The 22,070-nt window shown below is 24.2% G+C and overlaps 3 non-coding genes and 1 pseudogene across 3 annotated transcripts; all 4 read right to left on the bottom strand.

Moving 5' to 3' along the window:
* Positions 1-2,548: 2,548 nt before the first annotated feature.
* On the bottom strand, positions 2,549-2,667 carry LOC123303946. The gene has a single exon (XR_006536012.1). It is a non-coding gene; the product is annotated as a 5S ribosomal RNA (ribosomal RNA).
* Positions 2,668-9,023: 6,356 nt separating this feature from the next.
* LOC123303945 lies at positions 9,024-9,142 on the bottom strand. Its single transcript, XR_006536011.1, has one exon. It is a non-coding gene; the product is annotated as a 5S ribosomal RNA (ribosomal RNA).
* Positions 9,143-15,497: 6,355 nt separating this feature from the next.
* Positions 15,498-15,616, bottom strand: LOC123303944. The gene has a single exon (XR_006536010.1). It is a non-coding gene; the product is annotated as a 5S ribosomal RNA (ribosomal RNA).
* A 6,355-nt stretch (positions 15,617-21,971) lies between these two features.
* On the bottom strand, positions 21,972-22,070 carry LOC123303947 (annotated as a pseudogene; the record flags this gene model as incomplete).

The following is a 22,070-nucleotide window of genomic DNA, read 5'->3' as shown; positions in this document are numbered from 1 at the left end:
CAGTTTTGTTAATGATATTTTTGAACGTATTGCTGCTGAAGCATCACGTTTAGCACATTATAATAAACGTTCAACAATCACAAGTCGGGAAATTCAAACCGCAGTTCGATTATTATTACCTGGTGAATTGGCAAAGCACGCTGTTAGTGAAGGTACTAAAGCTGTTACAAAATATACAAGTTCAAAATAAATAAATCGAAAATATTATTTAATTGATAACATAAAAATACATCAACATATAAAAACGGCTCTCTTTTTAAGAGAGCCATCAAATTTTTTAAATAAGAGTAAATTATTTTTATATATACAAAAAAATAAAATAAACAATTATTAATATCATATTTAATATAAAATTTTATATATTAATAGCTTGAATATATCTATTATTAGTATATCAATATTATTAATTTTAAATATAATAAAGGATATCGCGGAATATATATCGTAAATCAGTGTAATGCAAATGCATTACATTACCTTTATTATTTTCATTTTACATTTACTACTTGTTTATGTACGCTTATAATTATTAGAAAAATATTTTTAATAATTTTAAAAAATAAATGAAATAATAAAAATTTAATAATAAATTATTTATTGAAAGTATAAAAAATGGTATAGCAAAATCTTTATTTTCTTTGATTAAGGCGAAATGTTTTATTAGTTATAAATTCGATAATCTCCTATCGATACTTGTTACTCTTAACTTGTATATATAAAAAATATAATAGTATATTAATTTATAATAAAATTTTTTCAAAAATTCAATAAGTTATTGTAAAATAAAATAGATAATATACAAATTATAATTTATTATTGCAGATATATTACAATAAAAAAAAAAAAAATAAATAAAAATATTTGGTAATGTATGTTATAAACAAAATAATTTGTTGTAAACAAATTATATAATATGTTATATTTATTAACAAATTTATTTACTCTTATATAAATAAAATTAGTGGCTTCCCAAAAAGGAAAGCCTGTTTAAATTTATCGGATGTATTAAATATTCTTTAATAAATTTACTAAATATTTTAAGTAAATTATTATATTTTCTTAACCTCCAAAACCATACAAAGTACGACCTTGTCGTTTTAATGCATATACAACATCCATAGCTGTAACTGTTTTACGTTTTGCGTGTTCAGTATATGTAACAGCATCCCGAATAACATTTTCAAGGAATACTTTAAGTACACCACGTGTTTCTTCATAAATTAAACCAGAGATACGTTTTACTCCACCTCGTCGTGCTAAACGACGAATTGCAGGTTTTGTAATACCTTGGATATTATCACGCAAAACTTTTCTATGACGTTTTGCACCCCCTTTTCCAAGACCCTTTCCACCTTTTCCTCTGCCAGTCATTTTAATAAAAAATTATTTACAATATTTTAACGAACGGATAACACGTGTGTTAACCTCACAAGTATTGTAATGTATGTGAGCGCCGGTACAATTGTGCCTTTTTATATAAAGCATTAAAGATTTTTTAAGCCACGCCTATACAATTTGATTAGTCCATACTCTGATAGCTATCCAATAGGATATGACAACAAAAATTTTGAAATTTCATATAAATATAAATACAACACATTTATTTCGCATTTAAACATTTGACTTTGTAGTATCAAATTGTCGAATATAATTTTTAAAATTGTGTGTTTTTTTGTAAAAACATTATTATTTGAAAATGGCTAGAACCAAGCAAACTGCACGTAAATCAACTGGTGGTAAAGCACCAAGAAAACAATTAGCAACGAAAGCTGCACGTAAAAGTGCACCAGCAACTGGTGGAGTAAAAAAACCACACAGATATCGTCCTGGTACAGTAGCTTTACGAGAAATTCGTCGTTATCAAAAAAGTACTGAATTGTTAATTCGTAAATTACCATTCCAACGTTTAGTACGTGAAATTGCACAAGATTTTAAAACCGATTTACGTTTCCAAAGTTCAGCTGTTATGGCATTACAAGAAGCTAGTGAAGCCTATTTAGTAGGTTTATTTGAAGATACCAATTTATGCGCAATTCATGCAAAGCGTGTTACAATTATGCCTAAGGATATACAATTGGCAAGACGTATTCGTGGAGAACGTGCATAAGCGTTTTAAATGACAATTTAAAAAAAAAAAAAACAAATAAGAAATATTTTCGGTCCTATATATAGGACCAACATATATTATTAAATAAGAGTATATTATTTTTATTAAAAAATATATATATATATATATATATATATAATTATTGAAATAAAATTAAACATTATTAAAATTTTGTTATAATTATAAGCGATTGCTATTTCTAAAAATAAATAAATTTCATAAAATTTATATTATTTTATATTCATTTGAAATATTAAAAAAACTTCTCGCTTTAAAGTAACCATGATATGAGTTATAAATGCAATAAAATTTTATACAAAAAATAATATTTATTTGTTGACGAATAATATAAAAGGTTTACATTTCTAAATAACATATATTTATATATGGTGTGTAAAAAAAAAGAAAAGAAGAAAAATAATTTATATTTTTAATATAAAAAGGCAACCGCACACAGTGTTCCCAAGCGGTCACCCATCCAAGTACTGACTGTGCCCAATGTTGCTTAACTTCGGTGATCGGACGAGAACCGGTGTTTTCAACGTGGTATGGCTGTTGCCAGTAATAAATGAAAATTTTTACAAATATATATTTTTCATAAATATCATTAATATTAAAGTATATTATTAAAATTTTCAATGAAGTAATCAATTTAAATATATACTTATTTATTATACCATATATTTTAAATAAAAATGCAACCGCACACAGTATTCTCAAGTGGCCACCCATCCGTGGTACTGACTGTGGCAAATGTTTCTTAACTATTATTTTATAAAATATTTATACAAAAAATAATTTACTCTTATCAAATATTAATTTGTGGCCTGTATTAAGGCCTATGTTATTTTCATTTTTTAGCAAAAATAATGAAATATTTCAATATATTATTAAAGTAACAGATCATTTCTTTTTTGGTGCTGCTTTTTTAATTTTTGTAGGAGATGATTTGGCAACAGAAGCTTTCTTAGCTTTTGGTGCTTTCGGTTTACGAGCAGGGCTACTTTTGGCAGCGGATTTTGTACTTTTTGCTGGTTTTGCTTTAACTGGTGCTTTTTTTGATGCCGCTGATGATTTTGCAGTAACTTTTTTAGCAGCAGTTGATGATGATGGAGTCGCTTTTTTTGCTTTAGGCTTTTTGGCTGCCAATGATGTAGTTGTGGCTTTCTTTTCTTTTGGTGCCCGTTTACTTTTAGCACTCTTTGCTGAACCTTTTGCTCCACTTTCTTTTTTGGATACTTTTGATTTAGCTGAAGAATTAGATGAAGCGGAAGCAGCCAATTTGAATGAACCAGATGCACCTTTACCTTTAGTTTGTACCAAGGCTCCCTCAGTTACAGCAGCTTTTAAATATTTTTTAATAAATGGTGAAATTTTATCAGAATCCACTTTATAATTTGCAGCTAAATATTTTTTAATTGCTTGTAATGATGAACCACCACGTTCTTTTAAATTTTTAATTGCGTTAACAACCATTTCTGATGTACGTGGATGTGTTGGTTTTGAATGTTGTTTTGTACGTTTAGCACCAGAAGCTGTTGCTTTTTTTGTTGGTGTTGTAGAAGCAGCAGTAACCGCAGTTGCTGCAACAGCTGTAGAATTTTCTTCGGCCATATTTTTTTACTTTATAAAAATAATGTATTTATTATAAATATTTAAATGATAAAATATAATAATTCTATCAAATAAAAAATAAAGGTTTTCAATTATATCATTATTCACAATAATATAAGTCCCTATGTAAGTCAAAGTACCATGTAGAAAACACATAAAAATTAAATAGTATTTCTAATTTACTGTCGTAGTAAACATGATTTATTTTTTCAATTTCTATAATATATAAAATAATAAATTATAAATTTAATAATAATATTTATTTTATAAATTAAAATATATTTAATTTTTTTATTAACAATTATTAATAAACATAGTTTAATATTAATTATTTCAATCATACAAAACAATAATATTTTTAAGGTAAACTTAAAAAGTATATATTTTTATTTTTTATTTAATATCGATTTATTATAAATTATTAGTATATAAATAATTAAAAAATTTAATATATAAATATATATATTATAGTATAAGATTTCATTTTTAGAAAAACTTTTTTTGTCAATAATGAAAACGTATTATTATGAAATGTGTTAATCGAACATTGACAAAATATATTTCATTAGAAAATACTTTTATTTATGCATTAATATCAATAATTAACTATTAAATTAATTTTTTCATAATTATATAAAGAAATTTTATACTGATATAAGTATTTATATATTATAATATTTATTTTAAATATAAAAAAATTTATGACAAAATATATTATTAGAGTATTTGTTGAGATTAATATAAGATTATTTTAAATAAGAATTAATTTATATAATTATTAAAATATTATTAATTTTATGTTATGTAATTTTAATAAAAATAAATAATAATAATAATAAATATACAAATTTTTTAACAATTTAAATTTTATATGATCTAAATAATTTTGTTAAGTACGATATGAGAAATCATTGTAAGCTTCGTTAAGAAACTTTGTAATATAAAATAATAATAATAATATTAAATATATAAATAAATAAAATAAATTTGATATATATTTTTAGTTCATTCTGTGTATAAATCAAAGGATACCGAATAATTGGTAACGGATGCGATATATTATAGTATCGAGTATTAAAACATAATATATAAATTTATCTTGTTATTCAAATTTTTTGTTACTTAACTTATGTATTTAGAAAATTTATAATATTATTTATATAATTGACATAAAATCTTATAAATTGAAATTTTATTAATATGTATCAAAAGAAGAGAGTAACGTATTGATATAATATCAAAGGATACTGATTATTTAAATAACGAATACGTCATATATTGTTTGTGTAACGAAGTTCACTTGGCCATCTAGTTTAAAATAACATTTTCAATAGAAAGTTTATATGCTTTGTTTTTTTTTTTTCTTTAATTATTAAAAAAATAAATTGAAATTTAATTCAATCAAATTTTATAATAATTTTAAAAAAATTTTTCCTTTTAAAAAATATTTTGTGATGTTGTGATAATATGTATTAATACAAGTGCATCCTGATACTTTTATCTCTAGTAAAGGTATGAGTATCATGAACAGTTTTGTTATCTAATGATATTATTTTGATAATATTTTGTGTATATTCTTATAATATTTTGTCTAAATATCATCATAATACAATATTATTTTGATAATATTTTATGAATATTCTTATAATATGTTACCTAAATGTCATCATAATATGATGAATTATTTCCATAATAACATATAAAAAAAGAAAAAAAAAAAAAGAATCATTAATTTATAATTATTTAAATTGATTCTTTAAAAAAATATTATAATATATTATTTATAAAAATAATTTTTACTCTTATTTTAAATAAATTTGTGGCCTTTTATTAAAAGGCCTATGATCGATGTATTATTATTATAAAAATTAATGCAATGTTTTTAATTTATGCTTTCTTTTCAGTTTTCTTTGGTAATAACACTGCTTGAATGTTTGGTAATACACCACCTTGAGCAATTGTTACACCAGATAATAATTTATTTAATTCTTCATCATTACGAATTGCCAATTGTAAATGACGTGGAATGATACGTGTTTTTTTGTTATCACGGGCAGCATTACCAGCTAACTCGAGAACTTCTGCAGCCAAATATTCCATAACAGCAGCCAAATATACTGGGGCACCAGCACCTACTCGTTCAGCATAATTTCCTTTTCGTAATAATCTGTGAATTCTTCCAACAGGAAATTGTAATCCTGCTCGGCTTGATCTTGACTTTGCCTTTCCCTTTACTTTACCACCTTTACCTCGTCCAGACATAGCGAATAAATTTATTTAATTAATATTTTTTTTTGTAAATATAATCACACAGATGTGTACGTTACGGGGATTGTAACATAAATGTTTAAAATGTTATTTGGGTATTTTAATTTATAATATTTATAAAATATAAAACTTTAAAAATAAACCAATCACCTTATAGTATTATTTTTAGCCAATCAGAGAGTAGTATTCATTTTTATTGTTATATCCATCTTCGCGTATATAATACGCTAGTTGTATACACGACACGCTCATACATATACTGACTGGTGTTCTGTAACTATCTGTGTATATTAATTGTTTGTAACAATGCCACCAAAAACAAGTGGAAAAGCAGCAAAAAAAGCTGGCAAAGCTCAAAAAAATATATCAAAGAGTGATAAGAAAAAGAAGAGGAAGCGCAAGGAATCATATGCAATTTACATTTACAAAGTATTAAAACAAGTGCATCCTGATACTGGTATCTCTAGTAAAGCTATGAGTATCATGAACAGTTTTGTTAATGATATTTTTGAACGTATTGCTGCTGAAGCATCACGTTTAGCACATTATAATAAACGTTCAACAATCACAAGTCGGGAAATTCAAACCGCAGTTCGATTATTATTACCTGGTGAATTGGCAAAGCACGCTGTTAGTGAAGGTACTAAAGCTGTTACAAAATATACAAGTTCAAAATAAATAAATCGAAAATATTATTTAATTGATAACATAAAAATACATCAACATATAAAAACGGCTCTCTTTTTAAGAGAGCCATCAAATTTTTTAAATAAGAGTAAATTATTTTTATATATACAAAAAAATAAAATAAACAATTATTAATATCATATTTAATATAAAATTTTATATATTAATAGCTTGAATATATCTATTATTAGTATATCAATATTATTAATTTTAAATATAATAAAGGATATCGCGGAATATATATCGTAAATCAGTGTAATGCAAATGCATTACATTACCTTTATTATTTTCATTTTACATTTACTACTTGTTTATGTACGCTTATAATTATTAGAAAAATATTTTTAATAATTTTAAAAAATAAATGAAATAATAAAAATTTAATAATAAATTATTTATTGAAAGTATAAAAAATGGTATAGCAAAATCTTTATTTTCTTTGATTAAGGCGAAATGTTTTATTAGTTATAAATTCGATAATCTCCTATCGATACTTGTTACTCTTAACTTGTATATATAAAAAATATAATAGTATATTAATTTATAATAAAATTTTTTCAAAAATTCAATAAGTTATTGTAAAATAAAATAGATAATATACAAATTATAATTTATTATTGCAGATATATTACAATAAAAAAAAAAAAAATAAATAAAAATATTTGGTAATGTATGTTATAAACAAAATAATTTGTTGTAAACAAATTATATAATATGTTATATTTATTAACAAATTTATTTACTCTTATATAAATAAAATTAGTGGCTTCCCAAAAAGGAAAGCCTGTTTAAATTTATCGGATGTATTAAATATTCTTTAATAAATTTACTAAATATTTTAAGTAAATTATTATATTTTCTTAACCTCCAAAACCATACAAAGTACGACCTTGTCGTTTTAATGCATATACAACATCCATAGCTGTAACTGTTTTACGTTTTGCGTGTTCAGTATATGTAACAGCATCCCGAATAACATTTTCAAGGAATACTTTAAGTACACCACGTGTTTCTTCATAAATTAAACCAGAGATACGTTTTACTCCACCTCGTCGTGCTAAACGACGAATTGCAGGTTTTGTAATACCTTGGATATTATCACGCAAAACTTTTCTATGACGTTTTGCACCCCCTTTTCCAAGACCCTTTCCACCTTTTCCTCTGCCAGTCATTTTAATAAAAAATTATTTACAATATTTTAACGAACGGATAACACGTGTGTTAACCTCACAAGTATTGTAATGTATGTGAGCGCCGGTACAATTGTGCCTTTTTATATAAAGCATTAAAGATTTTTTAAGCCACGCCTATACAATTTGATTAGTCCATACTCTGATAGCTATCCAATAGGATATGACAACAAAAATTTTGAAATTTCATATAAATATAAATACAACACATTTATTTCGCATTTAAACATTTGACTTTGTAGTATCAAATTGTCGAATATAATTTTTAAAATTGTGTGTTTTTTTTGTAAAAACATTATTATTTGAAAATGGCTAGAACCAAGCAAACTGCACGTAAATCAACTGGTGGTAAAGCACCAAGAAAACAATTAGCAACGAAAGCTGCACGTAAAAGTGCACCAGCAACTGGTGGAGTAAAAAAACCACACAGATATCGTCCTGGTACAGTAGCTTTACGAGAAATTCGTCGTTATCAAAAAAGTACTGAATTGTTAATTCGTAAATTACCATTCCAACGTTTATTACGTGAAATTGCACAAGATTTTAAAACCGATTTACGTTTCCAAAGTTCAGCTGTTATGGCATTACAAGAAGCTAGTGAAGCCTATTTAGTAGGTTTATTTGAAGATACCAATTTATGCGCAATTCATGCAAAGCGTGTTACAATTATGCCTAAGGATATACAATTGGCAAGACGTATTCGTGGAGAACGTGCATAAGCGTTTTAAATGACAATTTAAAAAAAAAAAAAACAAATAAGAAATATTTTCGGTCCTATATATAGGACCAACATATATTATTAAATAAGAGTATATTATTTTTATTAAAAAATATATATATATATATATATATAAATTATTGAAATAAAATTAAACATTATTAAAATTTTGTTATAATTATAAGCGATTGCTATTTCTAAAAATAAATAAATTTCATAAAATTTATATTATTTTATATTCATTTGAAATATTAAAAAAACTTCTCGCTTTAAAGTAACCATGATATGAGTTATAAATGCAATAAAATTTTATACAAAAAATAATATTTATTTGTTGACGAATAATATAAAAGGTTTACATTTCTAAATAACATATATTTATATATGGTGTGTAAAAAAAAAGAAAAGAAGAAAAATAATTTATATTTTTAATATAAAAAGGCAACCGCACACAGTGTTCCCAAGCGGTCACCCATCCAAGTACTGACTGTGCCCAATGTTGCTTAACTTCGGTGATCGGACGAGAACCGGTGTTTTCAACGTGGTATGGCTGTTGCCAGTAATAAATGAAAATTTTTACAAATATATATTTTTCATAAATATCATTAATATTAAAGTATATTATTAAAATTTTCAATGAAGTAATCAATTTAAATATATACTTATTTATTATACCATATATTTTAAATAAAAATGCAACCGCACACAGTATTCTCAAGTGGCCACCCATCCGTGGTACTGACTGTGGCAAATGTTTCTTAACTATTATTTTATAAAATATTTATACAAAAAATAATTTACTCTTATCAAATATTAATTTGTGGCCTGTATTAAGGCCTATGTTATTTTCATTTTTTAGCAAAAATAATGAAATATTTCAATATATTATTAAAGTAACAGATCATTTCTTTTTTGGTGCTGCTTTTTTAATTTTTGTAGGAGATGATTTGGCAACAGAAGCTTTCTTAGCTTTTGGTGCTTTCGGTTTACGAGCAGGGCTACTTTTGGCAGCGGATTTTGTACTTTTTGCTGGTTTTGCTTTAACTGGTGCTTTTTTTGATGCCGCTGATGATTTTGCAGTAACTTTTTTAGCAGCAGTTGATGATGATGGAGTCGCTTTTTTTGCTTTAGGCTTTTTGGCTGCCAATGATGTAGTTGTGGCTTTCTTTTCTTTTGGTGCCCGTTTACTTTTAGCACTCTTTGCTGAACCTTTTGCTCCACTTTCTTTTTTGGATACTTTTGATTTAGCTGAAGAATTAGATGAAGCGGAAGCAGCCAATTTGAATGAACCAGATGCACCTTTACCTTTAGTTTGTACCAAGGCTCCCTCAGTTACAGCAGCTTTTAAATATTTTTTAATAAATGGTGAAATTTTATCAGAATCCACTTTATAATTTGCAGCTAAATATTTTTTAATTGCTTGTAATGATGAACCACCACGTTCTTTTAAATTTTTAATTGCGTTAACAACCATTTCTGATGTACGTGGATGTGTTGGTTTTGAATGTTGTTTTGTACGTTTAGCACCAGAAGCTGTTGCTTTTTTTGTTGGTGTTGTAGAAGCAGCAGTAACCGCAGTTGCTGCAACAGCTGTAGAATTTTCTTCGGCCATATTTTTTTACTTTATAAAAATAATGTATTTATTATAAATATTTAAATGATAAAATATAATAATTCTATCAAATAAAAAATAAAGGTTTTCAATTATATCATTATTCACAATAATATAAGTCCCTATGTAAGTCAAAGTACCATGTAGAAAACACATAAAAATTAAATAGTATTTCTAATTTACTGTCGTAGTAAACATGATTTATTTTTTCAATTTCTATAATATATAAAATAATAAATTATAAATTTAATAATAATATTTATTTTATAAATTAAAATATATTTAATTTTTTTATTAACAATTATTAATAAACATAGTTTAATATTAATTATTTCAATCATACAAAACAATAATATTTTTAAGGTAAACTTAAAAAGTATATATTTTTATTTTTTATTTAATATCGATTTATTATAAATTATTAGTATATAAATAATTAAAAAATTTAATATATAAATATATATATTATAGTATAAGATTTCATTTTTAGAAAAACTTTTTTTGTCAATAATGAAAACGTATTATTATGAAATGTGTTAATCGAACATTGACAAAATATATTTCATTAGAAAATACTTTTATTTATGCATTAATATCAATAATTAACTATTAAATTAATTTTTTCATAATTATATAAAGAAATTTTATACTGATATAAGTATTTATATATTATAATATTTATTTTAAATATAAAAAAATTTATGACAAAATATATTATTAGAGTATTTGTTGAGATTAATATAAGATTATTTTAAATAAGAATTAATTTATATAATTATTAAAATATTATTAATTTTATGTTATGTAATTTTAATAAAAATAAATAATAATAATAATAAATATACAAATTTTTTAACAATTTAAATTTTATATGATCTAAATAATTTTGTTAAGTACGATATGAGAAATCATTGTAAGCTTCGTTAAGAAACTTTGTAATATAAAATAATAATAATAATATTAAATATATAAATAAATAAAATAAATTTGATATATATTTTTAGTTCATTCTGTGTATAAATCAAAGGATACCGAATAATTGGTAACGGATGCGATATATTATAGTATCGAGTATTAAAACATAATATATAAATTTATCTTGTTATTCAAATTTTTTGTTACTTAACTTATGTATTTAGAAAATTTATAATATTATTTATATAATTGACATAAAATCTTATAAATTGAAATTTTATTAATATGTATCAAAAGAAGAGAGTAACGTATTGATATAATATCAAAGGATACTGATTATTTAAATAACGAATACGTCATATATTGTTTGTGTAACGAAGTTCACTTGGCCATCTAGTTTAAAATAACATTTTCAATAGAAAGTTTATATGCTTTGTTTTTTTTTTTTCTTTAATTATTAAAAAAATAAATTGAAATTTAATTCAATCAAATTTTATAATAATTTTAAAAAAATTTTTCCTTTTAAAAAATATTTTGTTATGTTGTGATAATATGTATTAATACAAGTGCATCCTGATACTTTTATCTCTAGTAAAGGTATGAGTATCATGAACAGTTTTGTTATCTAATGATATTATTTTGATAATATTTTGTGTATATTCTTATAATATTTTGTCTAAATATCATCATAATACAATATTATTTTGATAATATTTTATGAATATTCTTATAATATGTTACCTAAATGTCATCATAATATGATGAATTATTTCCATAATAACATATAAAAAAAGAAAAAAAAAAAAAGAATCATTAATTTATAATTATTTAAATTGATTCTTTAAAAAAATATTATAATATATTATTTATAAAAATAATTTTTACTCTTATTTTAAATAAATTTGTGGCCTTTTATTAAAAGGCCTATGATCGATGTATTATTATTATAAAAATTAATGCAATGTTTTTAATTTATGCTTTCTTTTCAGTTTTCTTTGGTAATAACACTGCTTGAATGTTTGGTAATACACCACCTTGAGCAATTGTTACACCAGATAATAATTTATTTAATTCTTCATCATTACGAATTGCCAATTGTAAATGACGTGGAATGATACGTGTTTTTTTGTTATCACGGGCAGCATTACCAGCTAACTCGAGAACTTCTGCAGCCAAATATTCCATAACAGCAGCCAAATATACTGGGGCACCAGCACCTACTCGTTCAGCATAATTTCCTTTTCGTAATAATCTGTGAATTCTTCCAACAGGAAATTGTAATCCTGCTCGGCTTGATCTTGACTTTGCCTTTCCCTTTACTTTACCACCTTTACCTCGTCCAGACATAGCGAATAAATTTATTTAATTAATATTTTTTTTTGTAAATATAATCACACAGATGTGTACGTTACGGGGATTGTAACATAAATGTTTAAAATGTTATTTGGGTATTTTAATTTATAATATTTATAAAATATAAAACTTTAAAAATAAACCAATCACCTTATAGTATTATTTTTAGCCAATCAGAGAGTAGTATTCATTTTTATTGTTATATCCATCTTCGCGTATATAATACGCTAGTTGTATACACGACACGCTCATACATATACTGACTGGTGTTCTGTAACTATCTGTGTATATTAATTGTTTGTAACAATGCCACCAAAAACAAGTGGAAAAGCAGCAAAAAAAGCTGGCAAAGCTCAAAAAAATATATCAAAGAGTGATAAGAAAAAGAAGAGGAAGCGCAAGGAATCATATGCAATTTACATTTACAAAGTATTAAAACAAGTGCATCCTGATACTGGTATCTCTAGTAAAGCTATGAGTATCATGAACAGTTTTGTTAATGATATTTTTGAACGTATTGCTGCTGAAGCATCACGTTTAGCACATTATAATAAACGTTCAACAATCACAAGTCGGGAAATTCAAACCGCAGTTCGATTATTATTACCTGGTGAATTGGCAAAGCACGCTGTTAGTGAAGGTACTAAAGCTGTTACAAAATATACAAGTTCAAAATAAATAAATCGAAAATATTATTTAATTGATAACATAAAAATACATCAACATATAAAAACGGCTCTCTTTTTAAGAGAGCCATCAAATTTTTTAAATAAGAGTAAATTATTTTTATATATACAAAAAAATAAAATAAACAATTATTAATATCATATTTAATATAAAATTTTATATATTAATAGCTTGAATATATCTATTATTAGTATATCAATATTATTAATTTTAAATATAATAAAGGATATCGCGGAATATATATCGTAAATCAGTGTAATGCAAATGCATTACATTACCTTTATTATTTTCATTTTACATTTACTACTTGTTTATGTACGCTTATAATTATTAGAAAAATATTTTTAATAATTTTAAAAAATAAATGAAATAATAAAAATTTAATAATAAATTATTTATTGAAAGTATAAAAAATGGTATAGCAAAATCTTTATTTTCTTTGATTAAGGCGAAATGTTTTATTAGTTATAAATTCGATAATCTCCTATCGATACTTGTTACTCTTAACTTGTATATATAAAAAATATAATAGTATATTAATTTATAATAAAATTTTTTCAAAAATTCAATAAGTTATTGTAAAATAAAATAGATAATATACAAATTATAATTTATTATTGCAGATATATTACAATAAAAAAAAAAAAAATAAATAAAAATATTTGGTAATGTATGTTATAAACAAAATAATTTGTTGTAAACAAATTATATAATATGTTATATTTATTAACAAATTTATTTACTCTTATATAAATAAAATTAGTGGCTTCCCAAAAAGGAAAGCCTGTTTAAATTTATCGGATGTATTAAATATTCTTTAATAAATTTACTAAATATTTTAAGTAAATTATTATATTTTCTTAACCTCCAAAACCATACAAAGTACGACCTTGTCGTTTTAATGCATATACAACATCCATAGCTGTAACTGTTTTACGTTTTGCGTGTTCAGTATATGTAACAGCATCCCGAATAACATTTTCAAGGAATACTTTAAGTACACCACGTGTTTCTTCATAAATTAAACCAGAGATACGTTTTACTCCACCTCGTCGTGCTAAACGACGAATTGCAGGTTTTGTAATACCTTGGATATTATCACGCAAAACTTTTCTATGACGTTTTGCACCCCCTTTTCCAAGACCCTTTCCACCTTTTCCTCTGCCAGTCATTTTAATAAAAAATTATTTACAATATTTTAACGAACGGATAACACGTGTGTTAACCTCACAAGTATTGTAATGTATGTGAGCGCCGGTACAATTGTGCCTTTTTATATAAAGCATTAAAGATTTTTTAAGCCACGCCTATACAATTTGATTAGTCCATACTCTGATAGCTATCCAATAGGATATGACAACAAAAATTTTGAAATTTCATATAAATATAAATACAACACATTTATTTCGCATTTAAACATTTGACTTTGTAGTATCAAATTGTCGAATATAATTTTTAAAATTGTGTGTTTTTTTGTAAAAACATTATTATTTGAAAATGGCTAGAACCAAGCAAACTGCACGTAAATCAACTGGTGGTAAAGCACCAAGAAAACAATTAGCAACGAAAGCTGCACGTAAAAGTGCACCAGCAACTGGTGGAGTAAAAAAACCACACAGATATCGTCCTGGTACAGTAGCTTTACGAGAAATTCGTCGTTATCAAAAAAGTACTGAATTGTTAATTCGTAAATTACCATTCCAACGTTTAGTACGTGAAATTGCACAAGATTTTAAAACCGATTTACGTTTCCAAAGTTCAGCTGTTATGGCATTACAAGAAGCTAGTGAAGCCTATTTAGTAGGTTTATTTGAAGATACCAATTTATGCGCAATTCATGCAAAGCGTGTTACAATTATGCCTAAGGATATACAATTGGCAAGACGTATTCGTGGAGAACGTGCATAAGCGTTTTAAATGACAATTTAAAAAAAAAAAAAACAAATAAGAAATATTTTCGGTCCTATATATAGGACCAACATATATTATTAAATAAGAGTATATTATTTTTATTAAAAAATATATATATATATATATATATAAATTATTGAAATAAAATTAAACATTATTAAAATTTTGTTATAATTATAAGCGATTGCTATTTCTAAAAATAAATAAATTTCATAAAATTTATATTATTTTATATTCATTTGAAATATTAAAAAAACTTCTCGCTTTAAAGTAACCATGATATGAGTTATAAATGCAATAAAATTTTATACAAAAAATAATATTTATTTGTTGACGAATAATATAAAAGGTTTACATTTCTAAATAACATATATTTATATATGGTGTGTAAAAAAAAAGAAAAGAAGAAAAATAATTTATATTTTTAATATAAAAAGGCAACCGCACACAGTGTTCCCAAGCGGTCACCCATCCAAGTACTGACTGTGCCCAATGTTGCTTAACTTCGGTGATCGGACGAGAACCGGTGTTTTCAACGTGGTATGGCTGTTGCCAGTAATAAATGAAAATTTTTACAAATATATATTTTTCATAAATATCATTAATATTAAAGTATATTATTAAAATTTTCAATGAAGTAATCAATTTAAATATATACTTATTTATTATACCATATATTTTAAATAAAAATGCAACCGCACACAGTATTCTCAAGTGGCCACCCATCCGTGGTACTGACTGTGGCAAATGTTTCTTAACTATTATTTTATAAAATATTTATACAAAAAATAATTTACTCTTATCAAATATTAATTTGTGGCCTGTATTAAGGCCTATGTTATTTTCATTTTTTAGCAAAAATAATGAAATATTTCAATATATTATTAAAGTAACAGATCATTTCTTTTTTGGTGCTGCTTTTTTAATTTTTGTAGGAGATGATTTGGCAACAGAAGCTTTCTTAGCTTTTGGTGCTTTCGGTTTACGAGCAGGGCTACTTTTGGCAGCGGATTTTGTACTTTTTGCTGGTTTTGCTTTAACTGGTGCTTTTTTTGATGCCGCTGATGATTTTGCAGTAACTTTTTTAGCAGCAGTTGATGATGATGGAGTCGCTTTTTTTGCTTTAGGCTTTTTGGCTGCCAATGATGTAGTTGTGGCTTTCTTTTCTTTTGGTGCCCGTTTACTTTTAGCACTCTTTGCTGAACCTTTTGCTCCACTTTCTTTTTTGGATACTTTTGATTTAGCTGAAGAATTAGATGAAGCGGAAGCAGCCAATTTGAATGAACCAGATGCACCTTTACCTTTAGTTTGTACCAAGGCTCCCTCAGTTACAGCAGCTTTTAAATATTTTTTAATAAATGGTGAAATTTTATCAGAATCCACTTTATAATTTGCAGCTAAATATTTTTTAATTGCTTGTAATGATGAACCACCACGTTCTTTTAAATTTTTAATTGCGTTAACAACCATTTCTGATGTACGTGGATGTGTTGGTTTTGAATGTTGTTTTGTACGTTTAGCACCAGAAGCTGTTGCTTTTTTTGTTGGTGTTGTAGAAGCAGCAGTAACCGCAGTTGCTGCAACAGCTGTAGAATTTTCTTCGGCCATATTTTTTTACTTTATAAAAATAATGTATTTATTATAAATATTTAAATGATAAAATATAATAATTCTATCAAATAAAAAATAAAGGTTTTCAATTATATCATTATTCACAATAATATAAGTCCCTATGTAAGTCAAAGTACCATGTAGAAAACACATAAAAATTAAATAGTATTTCTAATTTACTGTCGTAGTAAACATGATTTATTTTTTCAATTTCTATAATATATAAAATAATAAATTATAAATTTAATAATAATATTTATTTTATAAATTAAAATATATTTAATTTTTTTATTAACAATTATTAATAAACATAGTTTAATATTAATTATTTCAATCATACAAAACAATAATATTTTTAAGGTAAACTTAAAAAGTATATATTTTTATTTTTTATTTAATATCGATTTATTATAAATTATTAGTATATAAATAATTAAAAAATTTAATATATAAATATATATATTATAGTATAAGATTTCATTTTTAGAAAAACTTTTTTTGTCAATAATGAAAACGTATTATTATGAAATGTGTTAATCGAACATTGACAAAATATATTTCATTAGAAAATACTTTTATTTATGCATTAATATCAATAATTAACTATTAAATTAATTTTTTCATAATTATATAAAGAAATTTTATACTGATATAAGTATTTATATATTATAATATTTATTTTAAATATAAAAAAATTTATGACAAAATATATTATTAGAGTATTTGTTGAGATTAATATAAGATTATTTTAAATAAGAATTAATTTATATAATTATTAAAATATTATTAATTTTATGTTATGTAATTTTAATAAAAATAAATAATAATAATAATAAATATACAAATTTTTTAACAATTTAAATTTTATATGATCTAAATAATTTTGTTAAGTACGATATGAGAAATCATTGTAAGCTTCGTTAAGAAACTTTGTAATATAAAATAATAATAATAATATTAAATATATAAATAAATAAAATAAATTTGATATATATTTTTAGTTCATTCTGTGTATAAATCAAAGGATACCGAATAATTGGTAACGGATGCGATATATTATAGTATCGAGTATTAAAACATAATATATAAATTTATCTTGTTATTCAAATTTTTTGTTACTTAACTTATGTATTTAGAAAATTTATAATATTATTTATATAATTGACATAAAATCTTATAAATTGAAATTTTATTAATATGTATCAAAAGAAGAGAGTAACGTATTGATATAATATCAAAGGATACTGATTATTTAAATAACGAATACGTCATATATTGTTTGTGTAACGAAGTTCACTTGGCCATCTAGTTTAAAATAACATTTTCAATAGAAAGTTTATATGCTTTGTTTTTTTTTTTTCTTTAATTATTAAAAAAATAAATTGAAATTTAATTCAATCAAATTTTATAATAATTTTAAAAAAATTTTTCCTTTTAAAAAATATTTTGTGATGTTGTGATAATATGTATTAATACAAGTGCATCCTGATACTTTTATCTCTAGTAAAGGTATGAGTATCATGAACAGTTTTGTTATCTAATGATATTATTTTGATAATATTTTGTGTATATTCTTATAATATTTTGTCTAAATATCATCATAATACAATATTATTTTGATAATATTTTATGAATATTCTTATAATATGTTACCTAAATGTCATCATAATATGATGAATTATTTCCATAATAACATAAAAAAAAAGAAAAAAAAAAAAAGAATCATTAATTTATAATTATTTAAATTGATTCTTTAAAAAAATATTATAATATATTATTTATAAAAATAATTTTTACTCTTATTTTAAATAAATTTGTGGCCTTTTATTAAAAGGCCTATGATCGATGTATTATTATTATAAAAATTAATGCAATGTTTTTAATTTATGCTTTCTTTTCAGTTTTCTTTGGTAATAACACTGCTTGAATGTTTGGTAATACACCACCTTGAGCAATTGTTACACCAGATAATAATTTATTTAATTCTTCATCATTACGAATTGCCAATTGTAAATGACGTGGAATGATACGTGTTTTTTTGTTATCACGGGCAGCATTACCAGCTAACTCGAGAACTTCTGCAGCCAAATATTCCATAACAGCAGCCAAATATACTGGGGCACCAGCACCTACTCGTTCAGCATAATTTCCTTTTCGTAATAATCTGTGAATTCTTCCAACAGGAAATTGTAATCCTGCTCGGCTTGATCTTGACTTTGCCTTTCCCTTTACTTTACCACCTTTACCTCGTCCAGACATAGCGAATAAATTTATTTAATTAATATTTTTTTTTGTAAATATAATCACACAGATGTGTACGTTACGGGGATTGTAACATAAATGTTTAAAATGTTATTTGGGTATTTTAATTTATAATATTTATAAAATATAAAACTTTAAAAATAAACCAATCACCTTATAGTATTATTTTTAGCCAATCAGAGAGTAGTATTCATTTTTATTGTTATATCCATCTTCGCGTATATAATACGCTAGTTGTATACACGACACGCTCATACATATACTGACTGGTGTTCTGTAACTATCTGTGTATATTAATTGTTTGTAACAATGCCACCAAAAACAAGTGGAAAAGCAGCAAAAAAAGCTGGCAAAGCTCAAAAAAATATATCAAAGAGTGATAAGAAAAAGAAGAGGAAGCGCAAGGAATCATATGCAATTTACATTTACAAAGTATTAAAACAAGTGCATCCTGATACTGGTATCTCTAGTAAAGCTATGAGTATCATGAACAGTTTTGTTAATGATATTTTTGAACGTATTGCTGCTGAAGCATCACGTTTAGCACATTATAATAAACGTTCAACAATCACAAGTCGGGAAATTCAAACCGCAGTTCGATTATTATTACCTGGTGAATTGGCAAAGCACGCTGTTAGTGAAGGTACTAAAGCTGTTACAAAATATACAAGTTCAAAATAAATAAATCGAAAATATTATTTAATTGATAACATAAAAATACATCAACATATAAAAACGGCTCTCTTTTTAAGAGAGCCATCAAATTTTTTAAATAAGAGTAAATTATTTTTATATATACAAAAAAATAAAATAAACAATTATTAATATCATATTTAATATAAAATTTTATATATTAATAGCTTGAATATATCTATTATTAGTATATCAATATTATTAATTTTAAATATAATAAAGGATATCGCGGAATATATATCGTAAATCAGTGTAATGCAAATGCATTACATTACCTTTATTATTTTCATTTTACATTTACTACTTGTTTATGTACGCTTATAATTATTAGAAAAATATTTTTAATAATTTTAAAAAATAAATGAAATAATAAAAATTTAATAATAAATTATTTATTGAAAGTATAAAAAATGGTATAGCAAAATCTTTATTTTCTTTGATTAAGGCGAAATGTTTTATTAGTTATAAATTCGATAATCTCCTATCGATACTTGTTACTCTTAACTTGTATATATAAAAAATATAATAGTATATTAATTTATAATAAAATTTTTTCAAAAATTCAATAAGTTATTGTAAAATAAAATAGATAATATACAAATTATAATTTATTATTGCAGATATATTACAATAAAAAAAAAAAAAATAAATAAAAATATTTGGTAATGTATGTTATAAACAAAATAATTTGTTGTAAACAAATTATATAATATGTTATATTTATTAACAAATTTATTTACTCTTATATAAATAAAATTAGTGGCTTCCCAAAAAGGAAAGCCTGTTTAAATTTATCGGATGTATTAAATATTCTTTAATAAATTTACTAAATATTTTAAGTAAATTATTATATTTTCTTAACCTCCAAAACCATACAAAGTACGACCTTGTCGTTTTAATGCATATACAACATCCATAGCTGTAACTGTTTTACGTTTTGCGTGTTCAGTATATGTAACAGCATCCCGAATAACATTTTCAAGGAATACTTTAAGTACACCACGTGTTTCTTCATAAATTAAACCAGAGATACGTTTTACTCCACCTCGTCGTGCTAAACGACGAATTGCAGGTTTTGTAATACCTTGGATATTATCACGCAAAACTTTTCTATGACGTTTTGCACCCCCTTTTCCAAGACCCTTTCCACCTTTTCCTCTGCCAGTCATTTTAATAAAAAATTATTTACAATATTTTAACGAACGGATAACACGTGTGTTAACCTCACAAGTATTGTAATGTATGTGAGCGCCGGTACAATTGTGCCTTTTTATATAAAGCATTAAAGATTTTTTAAGCCACGCCTATACAATTTGATTAGTCCATACTCTGATAGCTATCCAATAGGATATGACAACAAAAATTTTGAAATTTCATATAAATATAAATACAACACATTTATTTCGCATTTAAACATTTGACTTTGTAGTATCAAATTGTCGAATATAATTTTTAAAATTGTGTGTTTTTTTGTAAAAACATTATTATTTGAAAATGGCTAGAACCAAGCAAACTGCACGTAAATCAACTGGTGGTAAAGCACCAAGAAAACAATTAGCAACGAAAGCTGCACGTAAAAGTGCACCAGCAACTGGTGGAGTAAAAAAACCACACAGATATCGTCCTGGTACAGTAGCTTTACGAGAAATTCGTCGTTATCAAAAAAGTACTGAATTGTTAATTCGTAAATTACCATTCCAACGTTTAGTACGTGAAATTGCACAAGATTTTAAAACCGATTTACGTTTCCAAAGTTCAGCTGTTATGGCATTACAAGAAGCTAGTGAAGCCTATTTAGTAGGTTTATTTGAAGATACCAATTTATGCGCAATTCATGCAAAGCGTGTTACAATTATGCCTAAGGATATACAATTGGCAAGACGTATTCGTGGAGAACGTGCATAAGCGTTTTAAATGACAATTTAAAAAAAAAAAAAACAAATAAGAAATATTTTCGGTCCTATATATAGGACCAACATATATTATTAAATAAGAGTATATTATTTTTATTAAAAAATATATATATATATATATATATAAATTATTGAAATAAAATTAAACATTATTAAAATTTTGTTATAATTATAAGCGATTGCTATTTCTAAAAATAAATAAATTTCATAAAATTTATATTATTTTATATTCATTTGAAATATTAAAAAAACTTCTCGCTTTAAAGTAACCATGATATGAGTTATAAATGCAATAAAATTTTATACAAAAAATAATATTTATTTGTTGACGAATAATATAAAAGGTTTACATTTCTAAATAACATATATTTATATATGGTGTGTAAAAAAAAAGAAAAGAAGAAAAATAATTTATATTTTTAATATAAAAAGGCAACCGCACACAGTGTTCCCAAGCGGTCACCCATCCAAGTACTGACTGTGCCCAATGTTGCTTAACTTCGGTGATCGGACGAGAACCGGTGTTTTC

This window comes from Chrysoperla carnea, assembly GCF_905475395.1.
Source record: "Chrysoperla carnea chromosome X unlocalized genomic scaffold, inChrCarn1.1 SUPER_X_unloc_164, whole genome shotgun sequence".
In the NCBI taxonomy this organism is placed as follows: domain Eukaryota; kingdom Metazoa; phylum Arthropoda; class Insecta; order Neuroptera; family Chrysopidae; genus Chrysoperla; species Chrysoperla carnea.
Note: the sequence above shows the minus strand (reverse complement) of the source record. Positions and strands in the feature narration are given on the sequence as shown.